Source organism: Arachis ipaensis, chromosome B4 (assembly GCF_059453495.1).
Source record: "Arachis ipaensis isolate K30076 ecotype BB chromosome B4, ASM5945349v1, whole genome shotgun sequence".
In the NCBI taxonomy this organism is placed as follows: domain Eukaryota; kingdom Viridiplantae; phylum Streptophyta; class Magnoliopsida; order Fabales; family Fabaceae; genus Arachis; species Arachis ipaensis.
Window position 1 is genome coordinate 78,010,361 of NC_142439.1, and position 15,375 is coordinate 78,025,735.

The window sequence follows — 15,375 nt, forward strand, 5'->3', positions numbered from 1 at the left end:
TGTGATAGTTCTTCTAGGGATGAGTTCATTCTTTTCATTGGGCACCACAGTGATGCCTCCTTTCTTGGGAACCACTTGGACATCGCTCACCCATGGACTATCCGAAATTGGATAGATCACCCCTGCCTGCCATAGCTTCATGACCTCCTATTGCAGCACTTTTTTTATGACTGGATTCAACCTTCTTTGAGGTTGAATAGAGGTGATTGGCATCATCTTCCAATAGATTTTTATGCATGCACATGGAGGGGTTTATCCCTTTTAAGTCAGCAAAGGTCTATCCAATAGTATCTTGGTGCTTTTGCAGCACCTTGATTAACTCTTTCTCTTGTTCTTGACTTAGAGTATAGTTGATGATCACTGGATAGCTCTCACCCCTTCCCGGGTATGGATACTTGAGAGTGGGGAGCAATGCTTTTAGTTCGACCTTGGGTTCTTCATTCTTTTCCTTCTTTTCCTCTAACATGCTTGAAATGAATGCCTCAGGGGTCTTCTTCTGACACCTCTTCAAGTTCTCCTTTTTCAAAGGTCTCTTGTACTAAGATCTCCACTGCATCCAACCTCATGCATTCTCATAGTGATTCTTGTGGGTAACTCATGGCTTTGAACACATTGAATACCATTGTCTTATCATGTAGCCTAAGGGTAAGTTCACCCTTTTGGACATTAATAATGGCACCGGCTGTTGCTAGAAACGGCCTCCCCAAAATGATAGAAGCTTTGGCTTCTTCCTCCATATCCAACACTACAAAGTCTGCTGGGAAGATGAAGTCTCCCACCTTTACCAACAAGTCTTCTACTACTCCATGGGAGAATTTGCATGATCGGTCAGCTAATTGAAGTTCCATTCTTGTTGTTTTGGCATTCCTCAATTTTCATTCTCTTCATCATTGCTAAGGACATCAAATTTATGCTGGCTTCCAAATCACATAAGGCTTTTTCCACTGTGATTTCTCCTATGATACAAGGGATTCGGAAGCTCCTAGGTGGGTCTTTCAATTTCTGAGGTAGCTTATGTTGAATGATGACACTACATCCTTCGGTTAACACCACAGTTTCATCATTTTTCCAACTTCTCTTCTTGGTCATTAATTCCTTTAAAAACTTAGCATAGAGTGGCATTTTCTTTAGTGCTTTAGCAAAGGGGATCTTGATTTGCAGTCTCTTGAAAACCTCCAAGAATCTGGAGAATTGATTGTCCTTTTCATTCTTCTTTAATTGTTGAGGATAAGGAGCTTTTGGAACATATGGTCTCAAGACTTCTTTTTCTTGAGGTGGGTTGGGGGCAGATGTTTGTGCTTCCTCTTTATCTTTTGAGCTTTCATCCACTTTTTTCTCTTGCGTTTCCCTTGAGGTTTCCTTTAGCTCCTTCCCACTCCTGAGTGTGATGGCCTTACATTCCTCCCTTGGGTTGGCCCTGGTGGTATTACATGGATTGTGGTTGGGGACTTACTTGGATAGGTATCCAATCTGTACTTCAAGTTTCTTGATGGTAGCATCCTGGTTTTTCATATTGGATCTCATCTCCTCCTTGAAATCTTGCTTGTCTTTAGACTCCTTGCAAAGTTCTCCAAGCATGGCCTCAATCCGGGATAGTCTATCCTCAGATAGTGGTGGTAGGTTGGAATTGGGAGGCTGAGAATGGCTATTTTGGGCTTGATATGGAGGCTAGAAAGAGTTGTTGTGTGGGGTTTGATATGGTCTTTGGTTACTTTGTTGGTAGGTAGAATTGTGGTAATGGTTGGAGTTTTGGGGCTTATGATCTTGAGTTTGGTTTTGTTGGTTCTCCCATCCAAAGTTTGGGTAGTTCTTCCAACCAGGATTGTAGGTTTTGGAGTGTGGATCATAGGGTTGTCTTGATGAGTTTTCAACATAATTGGCTTGCTCCCAATCACCTTCTTCCTCTATATTCACTCCTTCTTGAGCTTGTGGTTGCGTGTGGACTACTGCAACTTGGTTCCTTTCCATCTGCTTAGTGAGGTCAGCCAATTACTTGGTGATCAACTTCTTTTGTGCTAGCAATATATCCATGTGATTCAGCTCCATCACCCCTCTATTTGAGTTTCTATCAAAGGCATATAAGTACTCATTGTTGGCCACAGTTTCTATCATGTCAATGGCCTCATCAATTATCTTCTTCTTGCTGAGAGAGCCTCCTGAAGAGTGATCTAAAGCCTTCTTTGACTCTTGTGACAAGCCTTCATAGAAAATGTGCAACTGTACCCATTCATTGAACATGTACGAGGGGCATTTTCTTGTCAACTCCTTGTATCTCTCCCATGCTTTATAGAGAGTTTCACCATCTTGTTGTTTGAACGTTTTTACCTTAGCTCTCAACCTGTTAACTCTTTAGAGAGGGTAGAATCTTGCCAAGAATTTATTTACCACCTCTTCCCAAGTTGTCAAGCTTTCCTTAGGAAAGGATTCTAGACACTTTGCTACTTTATCCCTAAGAGAAAAGGGAAATAAAAGTAGTTTGTAGGTATTAGGATGGACACCATTGGACTTCACTGTATCACATATTCTCACAAATGTGGTTAGATGTTGGTTGGGGTTTTCCTGGGCACTTCCTTCAAATAAGCAGTTTTTTTTAACAAGGGTGATGAGTTAAGGTTTTAACTCAAAGTTATTAGCAGGAATGGTTGGTTTAAGGATGCTACTTCCACAGTTTCCTGAGTTTGGGTTGATGTAAAAGTCTAAAAATCTTCTCTCTTGCCCAACATGATTGGCTGCACCTTCTCTAACATGATTATGCACCTCTTCCTCATGATGGTTCTCCATATCATCCTCCATATTTATATCCAGCTCCTCCTCTTCTTCCTCTGCACCAATAACCCTCTTTCTTCTTGCTTCCATTCTTAATCTAAGGAAGGTCCTCTCAGGTTCAGATTCAAAAGAGGTTGAAGCTTCACTTCTTCGACCTGTCATACAATCAACAAAACACTAGAAAGAGAAAAGTGACGGAATCACTCTTGTTAAGAATTTCGGTTAGGATGAGTGGTGCAATGGATCAAATAGTTAGTGGGTTAATGTGCTGAAATGTAAATAAGCAAAGGAAAAACAAATCAAAGTGCAAAAACTGAAAGTAACTAAGCTGAAATGAATAAATCAACAAAAAAAAAACTGTTCAATCTAGTTATCCTCCAATTTAATCATTGTCAATGCAAAATCAATCCCCGGTAAAGGTGCCATAAACTTGATGCACGAAAATCTGTATCACTACAAATTTCTCTCGGCAAGTATACCGAATTGTCGTCAAGTAAAAACTCAAAATAGAGTGAGGTCGAATCCCACAAGGATTGATTGGTTGAGCAACTTTAATTAGAGGAATGTTCTAGTTGAACTAAGCAAAGGTGGGTTGAGAATTGCAGAAAGTAAAATGGCAGGAAAGTAAATAACAGAAAATGTAAATGATGGAAAGTAAGTTGCAGAATATAAATTGCATGAAAGTAAACTTGCAGGAATTTAAATGGGAATGGGGATGATGAGCATAAATGTAAATAGCATAATTAAAGAGAATGGGTAAGACCAGAAATGGGGGAGTTCATTGGGCTTAGGAGATGTTGCATTCTCCAGATAAAATTCATTCTCATCTCTTCCTCAATCAATGCATTCATTGATCTCTCAGCAATCTTAGGTGATTGAATCCTAATTCCTTGGCAATCCAATCTCTCTAAGCTTGAACAATTGCCCAATTCCTTGATCTAATTGCTCATGGGAAGAGATAAAGTACGATCACTGATTATACCACATGTTTTTCTAAATCAAAGCATTGGTAGGAAAGTATTTCTAGCATGATTTCCTCATTCCTCTTCCAAGGTTCAAAGGAAATCCAAGTATGAGCAATTTCTCTTCCGAGACAATTGCTCAATTTGATGAAGATCGAAAGCTTTCAAGTAAATCAAGAGAAAAGAAAGAAGAAGAAGAATGAAAACTACAATTGATCCATTGAATTACAACAGAGCTCCCTAACCCAATGAAGAGGGGTTTAGTTGTTCATATCTCTGGTAATTGAAATTAAAAATGAAAAGTGCATTTCTAAAGTACTGAATTACAAAGAAAGCAAAATACAGAGTGTGTACAATCCTAGATCCCCCAGGTGCCAATCCCAATTTCTAGTTCTAAACTACCCCTATATATACTACTCGTCTGATCTTCGGTTAGCTCTGCAAGTCTCTGGATGTGAGCCTTTTAGCATAGTTGAAGCAGTTACAATCTTAGTGGGCTTGGCTCAGCTTGCAGGAAGAGTTTGAGTCAGGTAATTTCACGTTAGTCAGGCCGTTAGTGTGGTAAAGGTCAAGTGTAATCCTGGTTCGAAGACGTCAGTGACACTAACTTTGTCACTAACGTTCCAAAACCCTTTTGAAGTCACGTTTACCCCATCGTTAGTGGCACTAACGTGGCCACTAACGTAACCTTTCCTAACCTTGATTGCGTTAACGGTGTTAACTACACCATTAACGTTAAATTCATCTCTTCCTCCACATTAAAGGCCCACGTTAGTGGAGTTAACGTGGCCATTAACGTGGGAATACCTTGGCTCGAAGATGTTAGTGGTGTTAACTACACCACTAACGTTGCAAAACTTCCTCCTCTTCCACGTTGGTGCCCACGTTAGTGGCACTAACATGGCTACTAACGTGGGCTTCTTGGTCATCCCCAATGTTAGTGGTGTTAACTATGCCACTAACATTGCAAAGCCCACTTTCTTCCACGTTAGTGGCACTAACTTGGCCACTAACGTGGGCTTATGGTGGCACTCCTAACGTTAGTGGTGTTAACTATGCCACTAACGTTGGGGCTTCTTCTTTCTTCCACGTTAGTGCCCACGTTAGTGGCACTAACGGGGCCACTAACGTGGGATTGAATGACCTTCGAAGACGTTAGTGATGTTAACTATACCACTAACATTGCAAGCTTTCCCCTTCTCCACGTTAATGGCCACATTAGTGGTACTAACGTGGCCACTAACGTGGCTCTACACTGCTTCTTGTTACCTGAAAACAAACAAACAAAGTGCATCAAAGTCCTATTCTTAATCATGAGATGATGCATCATGCATTATATCATTCAACTCTTGCATTATTCCCATGAAATTTTTTAGAATTTACAATGTTTACTTGAATCAAGGTATGGATGCATATTCAACCAATTACTTGCTTATTTTCAAAGAAAATGCATGAAACTAACCTAAAACATACAAAAATGGCTAGTAAAACTAGCCAAGATTCCCTAGCATCAATCTCTAATGCCAAGGCATCTTAGGCTAGTTTCAATAGCCGTTTTCATTTGTTTTAGGTAGGATTTATGCACTTTCTTGAGCAATAAGTAATTATTTGGATGGAATTTTCATGCACACCTTGATTCATTCAAACATGGTTAAATTGATGCATTTTCATGAGGTTTATGCTATATTTATTTGTATGTTAAGAATGATGCAAACTCTTGTGAATCTAGCAAAGCTTTGATGTATATGTATTGGTTGATGATAGGTGAAGAGAAGTAAGGAAGAAGTATGGAAAGAAGACGAGGAAAGGCAAGCAAGCAAGCAACAAAAAGGGCAATGGAAAGAAGAAGAGGAAGCAACGTTGGTGGCCAAAGTTGGCTCACCAACGTTGCCTCAAATGTTGGAGGAAGGGGCTGCAACGTTCTGCAACTGCTGGTGCCAACGTTGGAGGGAACGTTGGCTCACTAACGTTACCTCCAACATCTTTGATGAGACTTAAATTTGAAATTGTGAAAACTGCCTTGTGTGCGTACGCACAAGAAGAAAAATTCATGGTGTGCGCACGCACAAGGCAGTGTGCGTACGCACAGGTGGGCAACATTGGATGTAACATTGGTAATCCAACGTTGGGTCCAATGTCTGCGATGGATTTGCAAATTTGAGCTTCCAAAAATGCCTTGTGTGCGTACATACAACCTAGTGTGCATACGCACAAGTAGAAAAATTGAAAGTGTGCGCACGCACAAGGCAGTGTGCGTACGCACAAGTATGCAGCGTTGGACATAACGTTGGTGAACCAACGTTGAGGCAATCGTTAGTGGCCATTCTTAAATTCTTTTTCAAGTAACGTTTAGCCAAACATTTTCCTGCTAACATTGATGACCAACGTTGATACTAGAAATATAATTGAGCACCATGCAGAATGCAAAACGTTAGTTTTCCAAATGTCCATCCTCAACATCATTGAGAGCCACTTTAACTTGCTTCAATCAAGCCCAAGGCTCACATCCAAGTACAATGAAGACTCAATTGAGGATGGGAAGGTAAGTATAAATAAAGGAGTCTTTGAAGATTGAATAAGCTCTCTGGAGGCCCTGAGGGGGGGCTCTGGGAGTTCAGAAATGCTGGGAGCCAGAGACCCAAATTGGGAACTCTGGAATCATTTTCTTTTATACTTTCTTTACTATTCCTGCACTTTCTTTATTTGTGATTTGAATTGAGCTATGATGAACTAAACCACTCTTCATTGAGTTAGGGAACTGATAAACCACTTTTTAGGGTTTATCATGTGTTGAATTTAGAGCATTTTATCAACCTTTTCTCACATTTATTCAATGAAATAGCATGGTCTTGTGATTCTTTCTTAATTTGTGCTTAAATGTGAAAACATGCTTTTTAGAGCTTAAATTAGCTAATTTTGATTCACCTTTGATTCCACTAGATTCCTTGATGTGTTTGCTAGTGATTTCAGGTTGAAAAGGCTAGGAATGGATCAAAGAAGTGAAGAGGAAAGCATGCAAAGTGGAGAACACATGGAAAAAGCCAAAGATTTAGATGCACCAATCCACGCGCACGTGAACTGGACACATACGCGCGGATCGCAAAAACCTCAGGGATGCGCACGCGTGCTGTACGCGTATGCGTCGGTGCTGGCATGTGATTTTTTAGTAAAAACGTGCCCAGCGAATTCTCAGAGGCTGTGGGGCCCAATCTAAACCAATTTCGGCACCAAAACACTTAAAAGGACCAAGGATTGAAGGGGAATACATCATCATTCACATATTGAATCATTAGAAATCATTAGGATTAGTTTTAGTTAGTCTTAGAGAGAAAAGCTCTCACTTCTCTCTAGAATTAGGATTAGGTTTAGGATAATAAGCTTTGATCTAGGTTTTAATTCATGCTTTCATCTACTTCTACCTTTCAATTCTTTGTTGTTACATCTTGTTCTTCTATTCTCTTATTGTAATTTCTTTTATGTTATTTCCATACTTTGTTGTTGATCTACTCTTGTTCCTCTTATTTTCTTTCAATTCAATTGGAGGTAATTCATGTCAATAATGTTCTTTTTGATTGTTGTTGTTAATTCCTTGCAATAATTGTTGTTAGATTTCATTCTTGTTGTCAATTTACTATGCTTTCCTTTCATACCTTCCAAGTGTTTGTCAAAATGCTTGAAAGGATGTTAGAGTAGAATTTTATGTTCTTGGCTTGGGAAGGTAACTTAGAAATTCTTGAGTTACTAATGTCCAAGTAATTGATAGTTGATAGCCATTGACTATAGCTCTCATTAATTCAATTAGTGAATAGCTAGGACTTATGGACTTGGATTAATATAGCTCATTTGACTTTCCTTTATTTGTTAGAGGATGCCTTAATGGGATTGATCCTTGCAATTATCATATTGTGTATAGTGATAAGGATAGAGATCCTTGACCACCAAACCTTGCCAAGACCTTTTCGTCATTTGATTTCCTTTATCATTTACTTTTCTTGTTCCCTATTCAAAACCCCAAAATATACATGTCCATAGCCAGTAACAAGAACACTACCCTGCTATTCCTTTGAGAGATGACCCGAGGTTTAAATACTTCGGTTTATAATTTTAAGGGTTTGTACTTGCGACAAACAATCTTTTGTATGAAAGGATTATTTGTTGGTTTAGAAACTATACTTGCAACGAGATTTCATTTGTGAAATTCTAAACTGTCAAAAATCCATTCATCAAAATGGTGCCGTTGCCGGGGAAATTACAATGGTGTTGTGTTATTGGTTATTGTACATATGTGAATATTGTGAATATGTTTGTCTTTTACTTGTTTGTTCGTCGTTGTTAGTTTAGGACTTAGTTAGTTCATTTTTGCTTCCACTATGAATTCTCACCCTTTTGGTTATGAGTTTGGTTCTAATTGTGTTGTAGGAAATGTGAACTTCAATGAACACATGTATCAAGGATGGACCCAACAAAGATGGGAGGAGCCGTAAGGAATTGATCACTCCTATTGGCAACAACCTCCGGATTCGTATAGGTATACTCACCTCCCAAATGCATGTCAATTCAATGGCTATGGTGACTCTTTTTGTGACAATCAATTACCACGATCATATGCCTATGAATCTTATCCTCAACATCAACCTCAACCATACTCACAAGCCTTTCTTGACCAAACACCTTCCTATGATCCATATCCACCATATGACCAATCACCCATACCATATCCTTGTGACCATTATGAGTATGAATCTTTAGAACCACCACAACCTTATTATGATTACTACCATGAACCACCTCAATACTCACAATCTCCATACCCTTCTCAAGAAGAACCACTTTCCTACTATGAACCCTTTCTCCAAAATGATGAACCTTCTTATCCACCCCAAGCCCCAATAGATGATTCTCTCACCTTGCTACTTCAAGGACAAGCAGATATGCAAAGGAACACCCTAGAGTTTGTGACCAACTTGACCAAGGTAGTACACACTTTACCCTACCAATGCTTGAACACTCAAGGTGCTTCTGTGCCCACGTGTGAAAAACCAATAGAAGAGCAAAGCATGAAGACGAGATTGGCAAATCCGGTAGAAAAGGAGGACTTACGTTTTGTATTGGAACAATTGGAGAAACCTATGACTGTTGAAAAAAAGGAAAGAGTGGTTGAAGATTTAGGAGATGCGGAACAACCATGGGAGTCTCAACAACCTACAGGGCATATCAAAATTGAAGAATATGAAGATGTTGATCATGAGATGGATTCAATCATTAATGACTTTTTATCAAAAATTGAATCATCTCCCATTGGATGTAAAATTGAGGTTAGTAAAGACAACCCCAAGCCAAGTGATATTGGTGACCTTGTTGAAGACCCTTCCATTGGATGTGAAGCCAATATCAAAGTGGACTTCACACAACCTCCAAGAGTTAACTTGATTGATGATAAGGAGGAATTGAAAGAAGTTGACAAGCAGAAAAAATTGAAAGAAGTTCTCAAGAGGTGGAAACAATTAAGGAAGAGCCTAAAGGAGTAGACCTCGTATTTTCCAAGTGTGGGGAGGTCTCGCTTCCCAAATTACCCTCCAACACAACATTCAAGTGGGTAAAATTCTTATCCTTAAGCTTCACCTTCTCACTTGAATATGGGTTGATTGAAACGGATGGGCAACTTAGAGCTCTTTGTGGAGTTAATAGTAAGAGGGAGTTGTGTAGTGGTTGGAGGTCTGGAATTACGCTCATTAGATTCGAAGCTTTAAAGCATAGGGACCATGATTGGAAGAATGCAAACTTGTGTATGTCTAAAAGGAAGAGAAGGTGGCTTGCTAAAGAGAATTCTATGTATCGACCACCCGGATGGAAGAACCATGACAATCAACTTGAAGACGGATGTGAAGATAAGATATGGGATCCTGGATCGTACTTTGAAGACCAACTTTGGGACCTCATATCTTGGGTAAAACTTCATCCAAGATTAATGAAGATGGTTGGAATTTCTGTCAACTATTTGAGGAGCAAAGATCCTTGGAGATTCAAGGATGAGTACAAACACAAGCCACCATGACAAAGAGCTTTCCAAATATCCAACTTAATGATTTTAAAAAAAGTGCTAGGTGGGAGACACCCCACCATGGTAAACTCTTTCCACTCTCTTGTAGATTTGATTTGATTAATAAATGATTTCAGTTGCCATTGTAGGTAGTTTTCTCTTCATATAGTTGCTTTAATAATTTGGTTGCTAGTTGCTTGTGATGCAAGTTTTCCTTGCTTGCATTTGAAAACCCTTCGAAAACCAAAATATTTTTTGTAAATTTGCATTTTTGATTGGTTTTGAGTTGTAGGTCGTGTTAGGGTGATTTTTAGTTGTTTTTGGTGTTTCTGAAAAAAAGGGAGGGGGCAGGGATGCGTACACACGCTGTATGCGTACGTGTCGATGAGTCAACGCAGAACCCATATATATTCCAGAGAGTTAGGCAAACTTGGCGCAAACACTAGACGTGGGGCACAAGGGAATGTATGCGTACGCGTCAATGCGCTGACACAGTTCCCATACATATGACCCGAGAGTTGTGTTAACTCTGGGCCAAGACTGTACGTCTGGCACAACTTTTAACCCACGCGGATGCGTACCATACGCGTACGCGCCGTCGCGCACATCCCCATCCACGCTCAGGTGCACATGGCACTTTCGCGTCCATTTCCTCTTTCGCCCACGCACGCGGATGCGTATAGGATGCATGCGCGTGGATTTGCAATCCATAACCCCCAGGGACGTGAGAACCCTAACATTCGCGTCCCTCAACCCCTTCTCTCTTCCAACGTTCCCTCGTCCCTCCTCCACAACCACCTCCTTCGATGCATCCTCTGGTCACCACCCGCCTCCGTCTGCCGAACCCGCCGTCGTCGCCTACCACTCTTCTTCTCTCCTTTCTTTCTTTCTTCTGCTCTCCTCACCTCTACCCCTCTCCTTCCCTCTTTCTCACCATTTTGTCTTTTGCCTCCATCCAGCTCCACCGTGACCACCCATCAACGCCGGCGAGCACTACACCACCACTCACACCCTCTTTTCCCTTCTTCTCCTTGCCAACCACTCATCTGCTCGGAACCCTGTTGGGCGCCCTTGCCCTGCGCCACTCTGTTTGACCGCTGCCACCATTTCTGGGTGGCGCTGCTGTCTTCTTTCCCTTCTATCTCCTAGTCCCCCATTTTGTCTCTGCTCTCTATTCCAGGTTCACCATGCTCCTGCTTTCTGCCTTGGTTCTCTATTTTGTTTTATTCATTTTATTGTTGTTATTTTAGCTAGAATAGTGTTTGATTCTGCTTGTTAGATTAGATAGAGATGCATGCTCTTAGGTAGTTAAGTTGTGGTTAGAAAATTTTAGGCCTGATAAGTGCTCCGTTCCTGTTTATCTGAATTGGCTGATTTGAAATTATTTTGCTGAATGGTGGTTGAATTTTTATCACTGCTGTGTGGGTCTTTGGTTCAGATATTGTCTCACTACTGCTTTGCTGGGTAATTTTACTTGTTGTCGCCTAAACCATATGAACTTGTTACTTGTTACATGTTTGTTGGACTCATATGTGTTAATTTGCTGTTTTCTGCTATCCGGGAATGCCCAATTTCCTACTGGGATGCTGCCGAATTTTTGGAAAATCTTCTTAGGTTAACTTGTAACATAGGGGCTACATTTGGTTCTTTTTGGCTTGACAACATTCATTAATTTCATACCAAATGCAACTCCTTAGTCAAGATGGTCAGCTTCCCCATTTATTTGGATTCCCGTTGATATGCAGTGAACTTGACTCATTCAAGGCAGTGTTGGTTATTCAATGCGAACCTTCATGTGCTTTCACTTCCAAGTTAAATCAAATGCCCTTTGACTCATACTAAGTTTACCATTTGACCTTAACTTGCATTCTTCTTGAATATGGTTCAATCTTTTGCAATAATTGGTGCATTCCACTTGTGTAACCCTTTCGTTCAAACCGGTTTTCAACTTGCTTTTGGTTACACGAGTGCATGTTTTGATCTCGCAAACACCAATTATTTCATACTTGGTGACCATGGGCATTGTTGATGAACCGCTTTCCTATTGTATGCTTTTATGAAAACTCACATTTCATCATCAATGACTTGCATCATCCTCATGATTGTGGGCATGCTTGTTCTTTATATACTTATTTGAGCTTCTCTTGGTTAAGCCCCATAATTGTCATGCCATTAATATATGACTTAGTTTTCTAAATTTTGACCTTGTTAACATTCTAACTCTCGTTTTAGTTTTCTCACTAACACTTATATTATTTTGGGCATGATGACTATGGTTGCTTAACAAACAAGCATTCTGTTCTCATTGCATGATTTCTTGGTTGTAGTTGATTTGAATTCTTTATTTTGTTTGCTTGCATTCCAAGTTTCTTCTTTTTGACCCACTTCATGAATATGTCAACCCTCTTACCTTCTGTATATGCTTAGCGCCTTGCTTTGTTTTCCTCTATGTGGCTTAATTGTTTATATCCTGTATATCTCTTTTTCAGGATGGCCGACAGAAAGAAAGCCAAGGTTACTTCAAGAAAGAGGAAGAAACCTCAGGCCTCTACCATTTCTCCTTTCTATGACTATGCCAAGAACCCTCTTAATGAGAAGGACAAAGCTTACCAACAGCTGCCACCTACAGATGCGTATAGGTTCCCTAACCTATACTGCGAGCTCTGCTTCCCGACATACCAGAAGAAGAATCTGAATATAGAGAAGAAACTGGCCATCCCCACTAACCTAAGGCATTCAATTGAGACACGTATTCAGGGGATGGGCCTAGGTTTTATTGATAGGGAGCTAGGCAGGATAAACTCATCATGGGTTAAGGAGTTTTACTGTAACTTCTTCAGACATACCCTTGATTCAGTCCACCTGCGAGGCGGTCAGATATTGGTTACAGAGGCTGCCATTGAGGGTATACTCCACTGTCTGCCAAAGACCGGTGATACGGATGCATATGAGCAGGCGGAAGTGGCGATACATTGTATGACGTTCGACTATGATGCTCTGAGGGATGTAGTAAACACTTCGGATGCCCCTTGGGTGATGGATACTGACAACAAAAAACCCAAGGGGATGCATTTTGTTCATCTGACTAGGGAGGCCAGGACGTGGCAGCAGATCTTTGCCTATTACGTCATACCGACCACCCACTTTATTGAGATTTCGGTGGACATGCTCGTCCTGATCCAATGTATTATAGAGGGGAAGGAGGTATACTTTCCCCGGTTGATCAGGAGATTCATGTGGCGAGCACATGTCCGTGGCATACTCCCATTTCCCACTTTGGTCATGCAAATGGTTCAGTTGGCCGATGCCCCATGGGAAGCGGATGATGAGACACCACCCCCGGTCCTCGGAAAGGAGGAAGTGATTCCGTGGGTGACATGGGTGCATGAGAGAGCCCCATCCCGGCTCCGCTCCAAAGCTAGAGCCAGAGCAACAGCGACACCTGGCCCGTCTTCTTCCTCAGCCGCAGCAGGTCCATCAGCACCAGCAGCACCAATAGCACCACCACCAGCACCCCAGCCGACGTATATCTTAGTACAGCATCTGTTCTGCTTCATGGAGCGCAGTGAGCGCCGCATCATGCGATGGCTTGATAGAGTGGATCAGATGTTTGTCGCACTGGGCGTCGAGTTGCCCCCTATTGCCGAACCTTCTTCTTCAGAGGAGGAGGAGCATGAGGCGGAGCAGGACCAGCAGGAGGCATCACCACAGACACAGGCTACACCAGAGGCGCAGCAGCCCCCCGTGGAGTCACAGCCTCAGCCCCAGTAGCCAGATATGACAGTTGACCCTTCCCCCGAGCCCGAGCAGTAGCATCGAAGATGATGCTCCATTCTAAGTGTGGGGAGGTCACCGTTGTCACCGTCGGTGGAGTTGCCATTTTGGGTAATGAGTTCGAACATTTATCACTTATTTTGTATTATTTTTAGTACTTTGCACTTTATTTTTAATGCACTTTTGGGATTATTGTATATATTTGTTATTTTGATACTTTTATTTTAGTTGTTGCATTTTGCACCTTAGTTGGTAGATATTTCATACTTTTAGTTAGATTTGCTTTATTTAGTTGTTTTAGTTTCTGGTTGTGATTTAAAAATTGTAGATTATTAGAGCTTGGTTTACCCTTTTTACATAAGAAAGTTGGTGTGATTTGGAAAAAGAAGGGATAAACTAAGGAAATTTTAAAATTTCTAAATCACAACATTGCATTTAGGATAAGCTTAGTCAAAACAATAAATTTTCCAAAGAATTTATCTATAGGGCACCACCCCAATTGATTGAGAAAATTTTTGTGGAACTTGCTTGAATCATACATATTTTGTGATGCATGTTTTTGAGCTAAGAACACAAGCATGTGATATTTGAGCCTAATGATGTGGTTATATCTTATAACCACTTATCTTCCTTCTTGTGTGCAATTGTTCTCTTTCTATGATTGTGATCCTTGATTTGTTTAATTCTATATGTCCATTATTCATTATATTCATGCACTTATATGATTGAGGTCATTGTTTCATTAGCTCACTTACTCAAATAGCTACCTTTTACCTTCCATTGTTAGCCAATTTTGAGCCTATGCTTAACCCAATTGTTCTTTATTTTAGCACATTACAAGCCTAAAGTGAAAAACAATAAAAGTCCCTTGTTTGGATCTTTGATTGGCTTAGGCTAGTGAGAGTGTTCATTATTCAAGTTTGGGGAGATTCGGGAACATTGGTGGGGATAAAAGGGTGCTTTGTATTTTTATATTTGGGAATTGGGTACATACTCATGTATTAATCAAATGTTAGACCTTATGCATTGATGCTCTTGGAAAGAAATGAAAAATGAGAAAAACAAAAGAAAAAAGAAAAAAAAATATAAGGAAAAGAAAAGAAAAGAAAAAAAAAATATAGAAAAAGAAAGAAAGAAAAGAAGAAAAGAAAGAAATAAAAAGTGGACGAAATGCCCCAAAGTGAAGTTCAATAAGGATCAATGCGTAAGTGTTGTGAAATAAAAATGAATACATAAGTATGTGAGAATAAAAGTGAAGAATGGGTAGTTAGATTAGAACTTAATTGTATAGGTTATCATAGGTTAGGTGGGAAAGTCTAGGCTAATCAAAGGTTTAAATTCTAGTCCACTTAACCATATATGACCCTACCTTGACCCTAGCCCCAATACAACCTTTGAGAAAGTCATCATGATAATTGTATGCATGCATTGAATAATTGTTGATTGTTAGATGAAGAACAAATTTTGGAAAGCATGATTAGGGGGGAATTGAGTGAATCAACCCCTAAACACTTGAGTGACTAGAGCGGATACATATCCAGTGAGGGTTCGATTGCTCAATTACATGTATTCACTATAATCATTCTTATTCATGCAAGTTTGTAAATCTTTTTGATAATTCAATACAATTGTGGGTTGGATTTGATTCTCATTGCTTTAGCCCTTGTGCTTGCATATATCTATTGGGATTGATTTGTTTTGACCAAGCATTTGCATTCATAATAGGTAGTTGTATTTAGATAGGTTGCATATAGTTTAGTGAATTGAATAAATGTCAGGCCCCTTACTTCATTCTTGGTATAGCATGAGGACAAGCAATGGTTTAAGTGTGGA

The 15,375-nt window shown here is 40.2% G+C and overlaps 1 non-coding gene across 1 annotated transcript; it reads left to right on the forward strand.

Moving 5' to 3' along the window:
* Positions 1–2,236: 2,236 nt before the first annotated feature.
* Positions 2,237–2,340, forward strand: LOC148568036 (small nucleolar RNA R71). The gene has a single exon (XR_015882192.1). It is a non-coding gene; the product is annotated as a small nucleolar RNA R71 (small nucleolar RNA).
* Positions 2,341–15,375: the final 13,035 nt, after the last annotated feature.